Consider the following 16,264-nt stretch of genomic DNA (forward strand, 5'->3'; position numbering starts at 1 on the left):
ATTTTCCCGTTTTTTCAAACAAAACGATCAAATCTAATGAAAGTAGAAAATAATCTTGGTACTTACATATTATCCCATCTGGAAAGTTTGGCAGCTTTCTGTTTGCTCCCCCAGGAAGATCTGAGCATTTTTGGAAAGCTGAAAGTCCAGGCTTTCTGTTGCACCGGGTTCTGAGTCGGTATGATGCTCAGTTTCCAAGTTATGGGGTTTTAAAGGAGGGTGTCCCCTGAACTTGGCTGCAGAAAGTGCAATTACAGAAGTACGGGACGAACCCGACATGATGATAAGCAGCATACCTGGTAGGTCTTCTTCCTTCGCAGCATAAATCTGTGTCTTCAAAACTTATGGCAAGTGCCCTGAGTCTCTCATTACAGATGAAGGAGCAGCGCAGCTATGCACCCTCATCTCCTCTCTGTCTTACTGGCATGGGCAGGAGACTCAATTCCACTGTGCTCTCTGCAGCAAAGTGCAGGGGACACCTGTCCCCCAAAACTCCCCTAACTTGGCAATGGGGCATCGCATTGACTCGGGACCCTGTTCAAAGGAAAGCCGGGACTTTTTGCTTTCCAAAGGTGCATGCAATGTGTGTGTGTGTGCTGAGGATCATGTCACCAGCCATGGACTTCAGTCAAGCAGCTTGTCATTTCAAGGGACAGTCCATTGTGTCAACATTTATTTACCCTACTTGCTTTCAGCATTGATGCAGTTCCTTCTTTATTTGTGCCAGTAGATCTGCATTGAAACTACTAGTAGGCTAAGCAGGGACTGATGCGGCTCGATTGATAAGATCCGACAGGTCTGATCTCGCCTCCGCCGACTCCCTGCTCGTTCCCCACGAGCGGACAATGGCATGGGATCGAGCGGAAGATAAGCGGCGCCGGCGGGGACGAGCGGGTATCGAATCCAACGCACGTGCGGACGAGCGGGGACGCGGCGGGTACGCGTGGGGATGCGGAAGAGTCGATCCGGCGGCTATTCGAGCTGCCGGATCGCTCCGTCTAGATGGGGCTGAAAGGATGGCCCCTTTATCAGAGGGAGAGAAGTGGTAGTCCCCTCACAGCTCTGGCCCCCCTGCAGTCACAGGGCTGCTCCCCTGTAGTTATGCCCCTGAGGCTCAGCTTCGGACCCACAGCTGTGTGCTGCTTCCTTGTGGCTTGAGGTAGGGAGCACTCATGTCATGGATTTCTGATCGGTTTCCGAGTTCGGATTTCCAAGTAGTGTTTTTGGGAGTAATTTTTTTGCATTCTCTGATTGGCCAAATACTTCCGAGTTCTGTGATTGGGCTAAGTTGTGGTAATGCAGTATTTCAGCAGAAATCCGATTTCCAACTAGTGTTTTTGCATTCTGTGATTGACCAAATACTTCCGAGTTGTTTCTGCGTTCTCTGATTGGTCCATTGATGTAAGGTTCTGTGATTGGGCTAAAATTATCGAATTGCAGTAAGGCCTCTTGCAAATCGATTTTCACTGCATTTTTTAATGCAACTTTTTAACTGCAAATCGGATTTGCAGTGTGCAGTGAGCCTTTTGCAGTATTTCTGCAGAAATCCGATTTTCGAGTTCAGATTTCTGATCGGAAATTCGGAAATTTCAATTCCACGAAATCTGAATGAGCATCCCTAGTGTCTTCCCACCAGAGCAGGATCATCCACCAGGAAACCTAGGCAGGTGCTTAGGGCCTAGCTGGTGGGGCCGACCTGCCACTTTCTTTGTTTTCTCTTCTCTTAGGTTTACCAAAATGACCACAAGGGGGCCCCAAATCTACTACCTTGCCTAGGGTCCCATTACATCTTAATCCATTCAATAGCCGGTGGGGGAGTGTGCATTTTCCCATGTGCTGTAACGGGTGTAACTACAAATCATGGGGGCCCCCAGCAAAACTTTGGGCCCCTTAATGTTCACAACCCTTTGTTTGCCTCCCTTTGGTGACCCTCACAGCCTGGGGTCCCATCTTACAAGGCTCATAAAACAAGTGTGGCCATCAGGATCTTCACACCCATAACAAGTGTAGCCACAAAAACACCTGATCTGAAGAATCAGAAGTAGGGAAGGTTAGTAGTTTTTCCAGTCCCATAATGCATCTTGTTTGGCACAAAACAGTCCCACAAGCCTCTTTATGGTTCCATTACTACCCGAGCGGCGTCAGGTGAATCTACCCAACTACAATGTCAGTGTTTGCCTTAGCGGTAAAACTATTTTGAGAGTATTAGAGATAGTAGCTCGCCATGGCATGGATTCAGCACATGCTGCGCGTGACGTGGTGAACTACCATCCTTACTGAGTATTAGCAGGGCCGCTTCTAGACTTTTTGCTGCCTGAGGCAAACTTGTGAAAAAACGCCGCCCCCCAGTATAATAACCCCCCCCCCCCCCCCCCAGAATAGGTAGCCTGGAGAGGGTAGCGAGCAGGAAGAGGGTATTGGGCACAGTGGGGGGGAGGGGGGTCTGACTCCCCCCTCCCTCATCTGTGTCCCCCAATCTGCGTTACTCGTCCGGCTATTAAATGCAGCAGCAAGTGCATATTGTCAGGCAGTGGGTGGGAATGACTCACCTCTTCCGCGTTCAAGCGTTCAAGCGTGCGGTCCACTCTCTTCACTTCCTGCAATGCTGTCCACTTACAGGGCATTGCAGGAAGTGACGAGAGTGGAATGCACGCTGGAACGCGGAAGAGGTGAGTCATTCGCACCCACTGCCTGACAATATATGCTCTCTTAATAGTCGGAGGGGGAGCGCAGTATTGGCCCTGAGTATTAGTACCGGTAGATCTCATACTTCCTCTGGTGCTCTATCCACCACACTATACTGGTTATCGGTGCTTGCAATATTTTTTGTTTTCTCTGTTCCATGCTGTCTCTGACAGGCAGTGTGAAACCTTTCCCTGGATAGGGGAGACAAGTCAGACGGGTAAATCTGGGTGTTGTCTGCTTACAAGCAGTAAAGGCTAAACGTGGAGACAGCTTGCCAAGGGAGGAGGTATACTGAGAGAAAAATGCAGGACTAGGTGTGAGCAGAAATTCTCCTAACCCCATTCTTTATTCAGTATGTGGAACCCTTGTTACCAATGATGCCTTTAGCACACATTTAGTTTGCTAGCAGCTGTCAATTAGGCTGGGTGCACGCTGGCATAAAAATTGCACTCAAAGAAGGGAGGATTCCCATTGGTCTGTTACAATCCAATGGGAATCCCCATAATGCTTCTGCTGGGGCTCCAATCTGGATAGATAGATTTTTATGTTATGAACAATCTCCACTCATCCCTGCACACGACCAAGGGCTGAGCCTTGGGGGACACCACCATAAAGTGGAAAAGGACAAAACAGTGCATTGCAACGAGGACTGCAGAAAGGCTCGACACTGAAGCGAAAAAAAAAATGATGATATTATGATTTGTATGTGTAGTACAGCTAAGAAATAAAACATTAAGATCAGATATATCAGTCTAATTGTTTCCAGTACAGGAAGAGTTAAGAAACTCCAGTTGTTATCTCTATGGAAAAAAGCCATTAATCTCTGCGACTTTCAAAGTCGTGGAGAGGGCTGTTATCTGACTTTTATTATCTCAACTGTAAGTGAACTAATTACTTTTTCTCTGCTAGAGGAGAGGTCATTAGTTCACAGACTGCTCTGAAAGAATCATTTTGAATGCTGAGTGTTGTGTAATCTGCACATATTAGAGAATGATGCAATGTTAGAAAAAACACTGTATACCTGAAAATAAAAATATGAGGATATTTTCTTTGCTGCTAATCTTCTAGTAATTATTCATAGTACACAACCAATTCACTATATCATATATTTTTTTTCGCTTCAGTGTCTCTTTAAGTGGAAGCAGCCATCATATATTGGGATGTAGAGCTGTGACCGTACTAGGGCCCTGCTCTTCAATCACTGTATTAGCGTTTCATTGATGCTATGCTGGTAATCGTCATTCAGGGACAGCTTGGTGGTGTAGTGGTTAGCGCTCTTGCCCTGCAGTGCTGGGTCCCCGGTTCGAATCCAGCTAGGTCAACATCTGCAAGGAGTTTGTATGTTTGCCCCGTGTCTGTGTGGGTTACCTCTGGGCACTCCGGTTTCTTTCCACACCCCAAAAAACATACAGTTAATTGGCTTCCCCCTAAAATTGGCCCTAGACTATCATACATGCACTAAACTATACATACATATGACTATGGTAGGGATTAGATTGTGAGGGACAGTTAGTGACAAGACAATATAATCTGTACAGCGCTGCGTAGTATGTCGGTGCTATATAAATACTTAAATAAATAAATGGCCATCTCACATTATCATTTGATTGGTGATAATCATTAACAAACTGCCCCCCCCCCCCCCTACTTTACCTCTCCGACACAACTGCTGTCTTTGGCAGGTGTTAGTGCTCTATATCGTTTGTAATGTGCCTGAGAGGGCCCAATGTAAATATTACACTGGGGCCCATACAGGGCTGTGGAGTCAGTACAAAAATCATGCAACTCTGACTCCTAAATTTATGAAACCACCGACTCCAGGTACCCAAAATTCTCTGACTCCTCAACTCCGACTCCACAGCCCTTGCAAGGATATGGAGTGGGTACAAAATTATCCAACTCCTCAGTTTATGAAACCACAGACTCAGACTCCAGGTACACAAAATGTCTCCGACTCCTCGACTCCAACTCCACAGCCCTGGGCGCATAGCTCCTTAGCTATGACACTGATGGGGTTTCTGGATGCTCATGAAGAAATGTATTAAAGTTACACCCAGGTGCCTTTGAAGGACTGTTTTATAATTTTTCTGTACAGAGGCATTGCTAGCCTACAGACTAGGGGTGTGTTCTGTTGTTATGGAGGGGAAAGGAGGAACAATGGCGAGATACACAATATGTTTGATTGATAAACTGCCATTGAAAGGACCATCATTTTTCACAGATTTTTGTCACGTTCAATGTTTTTATTGACTGTAAAGTCTAATGAATTAAAACAAAATGTAATAGTTTTTAGCCATTTTATTGTTTGTTAATGAGGCTGATTTTTAATCTCTTATACAGTATATGGTGCAGGTTTGCTTTAAATTCGGTTATTTTGCTGCTAATTCAAATAGATGCTGTAGATTCCTCATAGATCAAGGTAATTTTATACATATCTTTTGGTCCTGCCCTATGATTGTCCCCTTTTGGAGGGAAGTACTTAGAATTATAAATGATTTGCTCCAAATTAATCTGTTGTTGAGCCCTGAGATGACGCTGTTGGGTCACTTAGGCGAATCAGCTCTTTCCAAACACAAGCAACTACTTATTAAAATGTTATGCTTCCAAGCTAGAAAAGAAATACTCATATGCTGGCGGAATACAGCCACCCCAACTATAGGCAAATGGGCCAGAGGCATCCACAAGGTACTTCCATTATACAAAACCACGTATCTCAACAGACGATGCCCAAAAAAGTACGACAAAATTTGGGGTATTTGGGAAGATAGGATAATGGATCCTACTAATGTAAATTTTATTCCTATTTTGGAATGATCCAAATTTACTCTAACATTTCCAACACATTATTAGAGGTAGCGGGGGAGAACTGGGTTGCAACACTCTTACTAATTCTTTCTTTTCTTTTCTTTTTCTTCTCTTTTCTTTCTTTTCTTTTTCATCAAGAGCATCCTTGGATACTTCATCATTATATTTTGCGACTGCAACCTTCAGCATCCGACTAGATTAATGCCTGACTCCAACTGCGTTTTATTTAACCTTATTATATCTGGATATATTTTGTACTAATCTAAAGATGTATCTGAAGATCTGCTCTGACTCTAATGTGCTGTATCTTTTATATTGCAAAATCTCAATAAAGTTTTACTGTAAAAAAAAAAAATCGGTTATTTTGCTACCTAGCAAAGCTGAGTGCTGAGGAGAGTGGTTTTGGCTGCCGCTAGCACTCTTCAGGAGCTGCTGACACTGGCCGGCTGGTAATACTGAGAGAAAATCAATAAGCACACAGGAAGCTGCAGGATCCGTTGACGTATTCTAATTGAGAAAATGTACATTAATGCCCCGTGTGTGCTTAAGAATAATAATATATAATGTAATTCATAAAGATATTTTACCGCCGCTGTCTATAGTGGTTTTAAGAATGACCAGAACACAGTCAGACTATGCAAGAAATACTGGAGTAGAAAGGATTAGAACCACCACACAGAGCTCCAAGCGGACCTGAACTCGGAACTTCTCCTCTGCTCTAAAAGAAAAGCATCAGCATAATAACTTTTAAAGAAAAACATTTATTTGTTACACTGATACAAATCCTGCAATAAATCTGCAGTGTGTCTGCTTCCTGCTTTCAAAGAAGCAGACATAGGGTTAACATCCTGTGTTTACAAATTAGCTGCTCTGCCGAGGCAGCCAGCTGACACAGCTAGAGAGATCAAATTACACTGGTGATAGTCACAGATGAGGGGGAATTAGTCAATAGACATGAGGCAGCCAGTATAAGTCAGGTGACACCTGGTCTGAGTGCACACTACTTTTTATTTTGTTCGTAACTTGTACTCTTCCTTCCTGGGGGTATGGGCAGAGGGGGTGCATGTGGTCTCCCTAGCGGTGGCAGCACTGGCCGGGCTGTTTGCCACTTCCCTCGCCCCACCTATTAGTGCATTCGCTCCCAGGACATGCAATTTGCATACTTGCAGTTGGACACAATTAGCAAAGGTAAGGAACCTATCCTTTGGGGGCAACGTGGATGGTCCCCTCAGGGCTTTGGCCATGCCTGGAGGGTGCACTGTGTGCGTTTCTCTGCTTCCCCCCTCTGAGGGACAGCTGCAGCACGCCTGGGTAGTGGATGCTTTGTGGGGGTGTCTGCACTGCCCCCCATTTCTTGGGGTACAAGGAGGCCTACACGCGGCACCCCTCTTAAGATGCAAAGTATTTTGTGTGGGCCAACTCTGCAGGATACAGCATTGAGGTCGTTTTAGATCCTGCACTTTCTGGCAAGCAAATGCAACATGCAAATGCTATGCCATTTTAATCAGAGTAGGTTCACACTGGCCTGGATCAAAAAACTAGCGAGCGGTGGAACGCAAGGAAGTAAGTTCCCCGCTCGCCTCTTGCTACATTACATTGATTTACAATGATTTAAATAATATTACATTGATTTAAAAACAATTTTTTTAAAATAAACTAGCTGGAGTGGTAGCGGGAAAGGCGGGACCCAGGTGAGGGAGGGGCGACCTCTCCTCCCCACCACTTTGCACGCTGCCCCCCTTCCTGCCTACTACCCCCTCCAGCATGGTGCCCCCACCCACGGCCAGGGCTGGGGATACGTTTCCACGGACTGGAAACCTAGGCTGCAAAAAGGCCATTTTCTCTCAAAACTGAGAGGATTTTTTTTTTTACAGAAAACGGATCCGTTTAAAACGGATCCGATCTGCAACGGACAAGTGCGGTCCTAGCCTAATGCTGGGTACACACAATGAGATTTCCCGTTCGATTTGCGGATCGATTCGATTAAATCAAACATGTTCGATTGGATTTCGATAGTTTTTTCCGTCGATTTTGCATACCTATCATGAAAAAAACGATCGAAATCCAATCGAACATGTTTGATTTAATCGAATCGATCCGCAAATCGAACGGGAAATCTCATCGTGTGTACCCAGCATTAAGCCCAATCTACACGATACGATTCTTTGTACGATTCGATTACGAATGTATTTACGATTCGATTAAATCCGACATATCCGATCGGGATTCGATTAGATGCAATTCGATTTGCCATTGTTTTGCAATTGCAAATCAAACTGAATAGAATCGAATCCCGATCGGATATGTTGGATTTAATCGAAACGTAAATAGAATCGTAATCGAATCGTACAAAGAATCGTATCGTGTAGATTGGGCTTAAGTCAATAGACATGAGGCAGCCAGTATTTAAGTCAGGTGACACCAGGTCTGAGCACACACTACTTTTTCTTTTGTTCGTAGTGTGAGGGGGAATTAGGCTAAACTCTCTAAATACATACAGAGTGCTTTTTTTCTATGTTTTCCTTCTGTCTTGTGCAAGAGTTCAGATCCACTTTAAAGAGAACCCGAGGTGGGTTTGAAGAATATTATCTGCATACAGAGGCTGGATCTGCCTATACAGCCCAGCCTCTGTTGCTATCCCAAACCCCCCTAAGGTCCCCCTGCACTCTGCAATCCCTCATAAATCACAGCCACGCTGGTGACAAACAGCTTGTCAGAGCTGGCTGTGTTTATCTCTATAGTGTCAGTCTGCTGCTCTCCCCGCCTCTTGCAGAACTCCAGTCCCCGTCTGCATCCCTTCCCTCCCTGCTGATTGGAGGGAAGGGACAGGGGCAGGGACCAGAGCTATGCAGGAGGCGGGGGAGCAGCTGAGACTGACACTACAGATGTAACACAGCCTCACAGCACGGCTGTGATTTATGAGGGATTGCAGAGTGCAGGGAGACCTTAGTGGGGTTTGGGATAGCAACAAAGGCTGGGCTGTATAGGCAGATCCAGCCTCTGTATGCAGATAACATTCTTTAAACACACCTCGGGTTCTCTTTAAGCAATAGTTTCAGCAGACAATATGGCAATGTAGCTCATCAGCAGATGCGTATACTATGTGTGCAGACGAACAAAAAAGTTTACAGTCATATCACATAGCGACCACAATCACTGGCCTGTACTAGGCTAAAAGACTGCACTTTGCAATGCTTTGGTTTAGTAAATCTTAGGACCCTTTCACTTGTAAAACTAGCTGATTGAACTGCAGACAGATGGCAGACAGCGGTACAGTCTGATGGAGCTGGTGAGGTGGTGGCTAAGAGATGGGCACTGGGAGAGATGTATGCTGCCAGATTTAGAAGGCGGGTGACAGACAGGGTGACAGGAGAGCCATGTGCCATCTCTACATTGCATATAAACAAACTGAGAGAAAAAAATGCAGAATTCCTAATGATATTACATGGGAAAAAAAGCTACTGATAATTACAGATGTGGGGGTTGATTCACAAAGGTTACTTATTTTTCACCTTAACTGTAAGGAGTGCTAATGCATGAGATAAATAAAGAGAGGTAATTCATGAGATAAATAGATAAGGAGAGCTAAACCATGAGTTATGTCAAATAAGGAGAGCTAAACCATGAGTTAAGTTAGATAAGTGTAAGAAACTATATGTTGGTTGCTATGGGCAACAACACAACACCTTTGTTCGGCACCAGCAACTCATTAGTAAGAGCTGCAAACACGACTCTCATCACAGCAAACGGTATAGGAGATAACACTTCTTAGGCGCCTTCAAAGTTTCAGGTGTTTATTCAGTAAACAGATATACAGATACAGTTCGTTACATCTTTAGCCAAGCAGATTATTCTGTAGTAAGTCTTTTGCATTGCAGCTTCTTGATTCCCTTGCATGGAATCAGGTGTCCTCTTATGTCTATCCTACGTTCCATCTACACTACGTATATACAGCATACAGTTATATAATATGACACGACATAAATAAATGAAAGTAAAGGGTTTAAAGGGTTCAAGCCAGCAAAGAGAAGAAGTGTCTCTCTTCAGACTGTGACCCCCTTTAATACCGGTCACCAAAGAGTTAAATGTGACATCATCTGAGCCATCCCCCCAAACCTACAATTGGCTCAGACCCCTTGTGTTGTCATGACACGCACCTACTTAATTAATATTCCGAGTGCTTTCTACCGTACATACAAGGAATGCCATGTTTGGTAAATATTGGCTATGTTTACCTTTCTGCCGTCTAATGTTCTGAGGCAGTTTAGGTCTGTAGCCTTTCACCAGGGACATGTTCGGGACATGTTCCTGGTAACTGCCTGCATCCTCTCTTCTGTGAGAACCTCTTCTTAAAGGTATACTCTGTGAACCAAGCCTTTTACCTAAGCTCAGTCCAAATAACTGAGGCCTACTTAAATTATAACAATAAGGAGAGCTAAACCATGAGTTAAGTTAGATAAGGAGAGGTAAATCATGAGTTAAGTAATTTAAGGAGAGGTAAATTGCGAGTTAATAAATAAGGTGAGATAATTTAACAGAAAAGCTTTGTAAATCTGGTTCGAAATCAATTTTTCTAGATTATTTTCTGTTCAAGCACTGGTATTAGAGGTGGCTGAATCAGAACTTTGCACGGCGTAAAAGCGGATCACTAAATTAAAAATCCTGCATCCACCCTGTAAAAAATGTATAGTTTCCTGCGCTGTCTTGTCCCATGAGTTTGTCCCAATTCCCAAAGACCCCACCTTACCTGACTAGGGAAGGCTGAATTGCGCACTTATCGCCATTCACAAGTGTATTTTGGCTGCAATTTCATGCAGCTGAATACGTTACATATCAAAAAAAATGTGACGTGTTGCTTCTGAGCATAGCTGAGACTTTACAGGGTGGGGGCTGCAGCTCCAACACCAGTACAGAGTACTAAGTTCCCGGATGGTGCACAAAAACAGCTGACAGGCAATAAGTTCACCGCCTTCAGCCTCTCATGTGGAAGAGGCCTTAGAATCCAGGAGTGAATGACTGTTTAATTCAATGGGGGTTCCAATGCTTGTAACTACAAGGAGCTACAAACCTTGCCCCCCCCCCCCCGCAAAAAATTAATTGGGTCCCCCATGTCCCACCCACAACACCCCCCATGCAACCATCATTCCCCTCACCGCCTAACCACCCCCCACCCACCCTCTACTGGTAACTGATAAGTGCTGCCACATTCCCTAATATCTGTACATGCAGTAAACTGTCATCCTAAATGATCACAAACAATTGTGTTTGGCAACTAAAATTAGCATGTGTACCAGTGAACACGGCTTTAACAAGACATGACTCAATTATCTGTATCTGAAATATCACTTTTGGACAGACTGACCTTTTAAGCACCTGTCCTTTTTGGGTGTGCATTATGTAAAATGATGGCACTGATGACTAAAGAATAGACTGGCACAGATGACTAGAGGATAGCAAGGCACTAATGACTACAATGCCTAGATAGGTTCCTGGTTGTGACTGCTTGTACAGCATGGAGTTACACAGAGTGACAGCCGCATACTGTCCTGTCCTGGCATTCCCACATCCTGACACACGGCTATACTGTCATATTTGTCCCTAAGCCAGGACACAAACATCTCAGGAACATCATTACTCAAGCTCCTGTCATTATTAGCAGTCACATCACAGACAGGTCTGCTCAGTCCCTGACACTGATGTTCTAGAGAACATTTCATTTCAGAAACATAAACCACTGCATGAAGTAACCAATCAGGGATTAGCTTTTCATTATTGTTTTGATCTTATTCTGCTCTTCAGATATGAGAGATCTGGGGGCTGGGACTCACTACTGTAGAGCACTTTTAGCCACGTTTGTGAATCGCCCCAATATCGCTGGCAATTTCAAAAAAGGCTTTGCCATGAATGTCAATGGTGGTGGATCCACTAGAGTGATTGCAATTAGGGCTAATCGCAATTGCAGGATATGCAGCAATTTGTGAGAGCGTTTGCGCTCTAATGGCTTATAAAATGCTTGCACAAAACCAGGACTCATTCTAGACTTGTTGCTGCCTAAAGAAATACATAAAGCAATACATTGTGAGGACCCCCCTTCCCGTACATCACACTGGGATACCCGTTGGTCTGTGCATGTGTGCCGTTATGCACAGAGCTCTGTCATTTAATTTAATGCACTACTGTCATTGTATACTTCCGGAGCACCACAATGGACCGCAATAAGTGTGAAAGTCTCTATAGACATGACTATGTACTCTGCAAAGTGCTCCAGAAGATGGCAGTGCTATATAAATACATAATAATAATATGATAGGATATTAGACTATGACTATGGTAGGGATTAGATTGTGAGCTCCTCTGAGGACAGTCAGTGACATGACTATGTACTCTGTAATGTGCTGCAGAAGATGTCAGTGCTATATAAATACATAATAATAATAATATGGGAGGACATAAGACTGTGACTGTGGTAGGGATTAGATTGTGAGCTCCTCTGAGGACAGTCAGTGACATGACTATGTACTCTGTAAAGTGCTGCAGAAGATGTCAGTGCTACATAAATACATAATAATAATATGGTAGGATATTAGACTATGACTATGGTAGGGATTAGATTGTAAGCTCCTCTGAGGAGAGTCAGTGACATGACTATGTACTCTGTAAAGTGCTGCAGAAGATGTCAGTGCTACATAAATACATAATAATAATATGGTAGGATATTAGACTATGACTATGGTAGGGATTAGATTGTGAGCTCCTTTGAGGACAGTCAGTGACATGACTATGTACTCTGTAAAGTGCTGCAGAAGATGTCAGTGCTACATAAATACATAATAATATGGTGGGACACTAGACTATGACTATGGGCTTGATTCACTATGCGGTGCTAACCTACTTAGCACGTCTAAAGTCTTTAGGCGCGCTAACCAGGGTGCTAAGTAGGTTAGCACCGGTTTTCTCAATCAGATCGCGCGCTAAGTACCGCGCGCAAAGTTTTACGCGCGCAAAGTCCTATGCGCGCGCTAAGTCCCATAGGCTTTAATGGGCACTTTGCGCGGAGCATAACGTTTTGCGCGCAAAAAGCTAGTTTAGACGTGCTAAGGGGGTTTTTACAGGCGTGCTAACAGTTAGCACCGCTTTGTGAATCAAGCCCTATGTAATGGATTAGCTTGTGAGCGCTTCTGAAGACAGTTAGAGAAGACTATGGGCTGAATTCACAAAGGTTTGCGCGCGATCACATGCGGTTTTCACGTGAAAAGCGCACGTGATCGCACGCAAACCTTCACTTATCACAAGAAGTAACGCTGTTCGCGCGCTAACGTTTGCAGTTATCACACTTTAGCGAAGCGAGCCCTATGTATGCTATAAAGTGTTGCAGAATAGGTTTAGATCTATATGACTACATAATAATGGTAATTCTAATAACTTATTATAAAAATATTAATGATCAAATCAGTGCTTTATTTTATTTTACATTTAATTTTCTAGCCAGTCACAGAAAAACAAATGAATTGTACCAGTTGCTGCAATACAAACAATTCTGCCGACATGGAGACCATTGTTCCTGCAGGCTGTCTGTCCTGGCTGCACGCTCTCCATGCAGCTGCAATGCTACATGTGCTGTATGTCTGTTCAGTATAACTGTATGTAAACAATGCACAGAGGCAGTTGTAATTATTCCGCTCACACTCTGGGCAGCAGCCATGCCTCAGGAATGTCATTAGTGTGTAATGAATTGATAGAAGGCATTTCATATTAAAAAGAGTTCCACGGCTGACAAAGCTGAAGAAAGTCACATGTTAAGGAATGTATACTGTTTCACTAGCGGAATACTGAGATTTCCATTTATATTTTCCTGACCACCCTGCTGATCCTATGCCTGAATTCCCAGAAAATGTTTTATGGAGAGATCCATTGAATATTAACCTCCCTGGCATTGAGTTTCTGCTGGATTTCTGTGGAAAAAGTGATCCAATTTATTTTCATAGCACATATCCCCCAGTGTGTCTCCTTCTGTCCCCCGTGTGTCCCCTTCTGTCCCCAGCGTGTTGCCTTCTGTCCCCTATTTGTGCTCTACTGCCCTTTGTGCCCTACTCTGCTCGCCGTTTGTGCTCTTCTCCCCCCATGTGTCCTCCTCTGCCCCCTCCCTCGTTTGTGCTCTGCTCCGCCCCCCCCCCGTTGGTCCTCCGCCCCAAGACCTCCTCCTCCCCCCCCCCCACCATGTCCTCCACTGCCCCCATGTATACCTATGAAAAGCAGCAGCTTGGCTCACCTAATATACGGCTCCACAGACCTCTCCTTCACTGCGCCTCTAGCACCGGCTTCTATTGATCGTGTCATCAGCAGAAGCCGGCACTAAAGGGGCAGTGAAGGAGAGGAGAGGTCTGTGGAGCCATTGATTAGGTGAGCCAAGCTGCTGCTTGTCATAGTTATACACGGGGGAAGAGGAGGATACACGGGGGGAGCAGGAGACACAGCTGGAAGCGCCGCAAACTTCAGCCCGACAGTGTGTCGGACATACCGCCTTCAGCTCGTTTTTCTTGCCCGACACAGTGTTGGGCATACCGCCCTGGAGGATAATGAAAAATCCCATACATTTTTGTGTGAGAGGTTTAGGTTAAGTTCACAGTGACCGATGGGGTGCATTCTCTGTGACAGCAAAAACGCAACGCTATGGATCGTGACAGCGGTGCCGCACGTTATGCTCGCGTTGTGTCGGGTACAGTGAAACATACAAATGATGAGAAGTATGCTTTACACCTACTGTTATCGTGTGCATTCACCGGTAACGCACTGCAAGTAGTGCGTTACCATAGCGCAACCCGTTATACCGCAATGCACCCACCACACTGGGAACGTTGCATAGGTGTTGCATCACCGTGTGGTAAGCCGCGTTACAAAGCAGCTGATACGACACACTGCAATGCACCACTGGATATAATTGAAAACTTTTGCTTTTTCATGATTACTGTACTGTATGTTAAAAATGAGAACTGTAAACAGGTGTTGCAGTCGCCAGTCAGACATAATAAAAATAAAGCAAAAGAAAAAACAATGCAGGCTTGGGGGGGTCCGTGTGACCTCTAACCTCTGTCCAGACTACATCCTAAAATAGCAGTTCTGTTCACAGCAAGTGCCTTTCACTATTGCAAATACAAAAACAGACTAAAGGTAATTAAGCAATAGCTATGGCAGCCGAAGCGACAACCATGGGGCCCAGGAGCAGGTGGAGAAGCAGTTGGTGCAGGTGGAAGGATGCATTTGCCTCTAATCTGATTTGTCTTTTTGTTCCTCTACTATGTGACCACCAGTCACTTGTATTTAAATTGAGTGATGGTCAAATTCTGTTTCCTGCCTTTCTTTCCCACTTTGCAAAATTCTGAAGTCCTCACCCCACTTCTCATTTCCAATACTTCCCACTCCTGATTTTGTGTACTTTGTTCCCTGTCACAACAGCCTCCAATCCTGGTCATATTGTGCTCCTTGTCACAGCTGCAAATTCTGGTCTCCCATAGTGTGTTCTCTGCCACACACTCTACTCCTGGTCACCTATATTGTGTTTCCTACCACACCCCCATTTCCTGGTCTTTAATATTGTACCCCTCAGCACAGTCCCCTCTCATTATCCCCTATATTGTCCCTCCAACAACACACCCCACTTCTGGTCTCCCATATAGTTATCCACACCATACTCCCCACTCCTGGTCCCTCATATTGTGCTCCATGCTTGGTCCCCCACTCCTGAGTCCTGCCCCTCTTATTGCACTCCCCACTAGCCCCCTCACCCCCCTCTCCTGAATCAGCCATACTATCTCAGGAAAAAAAACCAAATATATATGTAGATAAATACTTGCTCTACTAACATAACATATGTATTGCACTGTCCACGCTATGATTCCTGTGAATTTTATAAAGGAAAAGTAAAGAATCCTATTCTAGACAGTTTCCATATTTACTGTGGCTATTTTGAAGCCAGCCGTGATGTAATATCCGCCCTTAATCTCCTCTGCCTGATTTGCCCACCCTTCACTATAGAAAGTGCATTGTTTCAGCCTGAGAAATTTTGGCCAATCAGAGAGGAACAGAGGTGTGGGAGGGGAAAACAGGAGGGAAAGAGGCTCCAGACAATCAGGCTGTATTAGTTAAGTCTGAGGGGAAGTAGAGAAGCAAAATAAAGACAACCCAGCATGCCCTGCAACTTCTCTTTTGCGTACCAAAATTTTCTGTGTACCAAATAAGAGTCATGTAAACTGGGGAATGATAATTTATCAACAAAAAAAGTAATAGTAATTTTAACTTTTGGATTGGATTTAGCATCCCTATTACTTGTTTATCAGATAAAAATAAAGACTTAGTTTTTGATTTTATGCCCGACAGTTACTCTTTAAAGTGAACCTTAACTGTCGATGGAAAAAAAAAAGTTTCACTCACCTGGGGCTTCTCCAAGCCCCCTGCAGCCGTCCTGTGCCCTTGCAGCTCCTCGAGTGTCCTCTGCTCCCCGCCGTGGCTTAATTACATTTTCGGACGACTGACAGTCGACCCTGGCAATATGTCCTCTTCTTCGCCTTCCCTGCCGTCAAGCACGTCATGCGCATGTGCAGTACGCTTGAGCATGACGCGATTGACAGCGGGGAAGGCGAAGAAGAGAGCGTGTTGCCGGGGACCGACTGTTAGTCGCCCGAAAACAAAACTAAGCCACGTCGGGGACCGGAGGACACTCGAGGAGCGGTGAGGGCACAGGTGGCTGCAGGGGGCTTGGAGAAGCCCCAGGTGAGTG

Source organism: Hyperolius riggenbachi, chromosome 6, assembly GCF_040937935.1.
Source record: "Hyperolius riggenbachi isolate aHypRig1 chromosome 6, aHypRig1.pri, whole genome shotgun sequence".
NCBI classification, from domain to species: Eukaryota; Metazoa; Chordata; class Amphibia; order Anura; family Hyperoliidae; genus Hyperolius; species Hyperolius riggenbachi.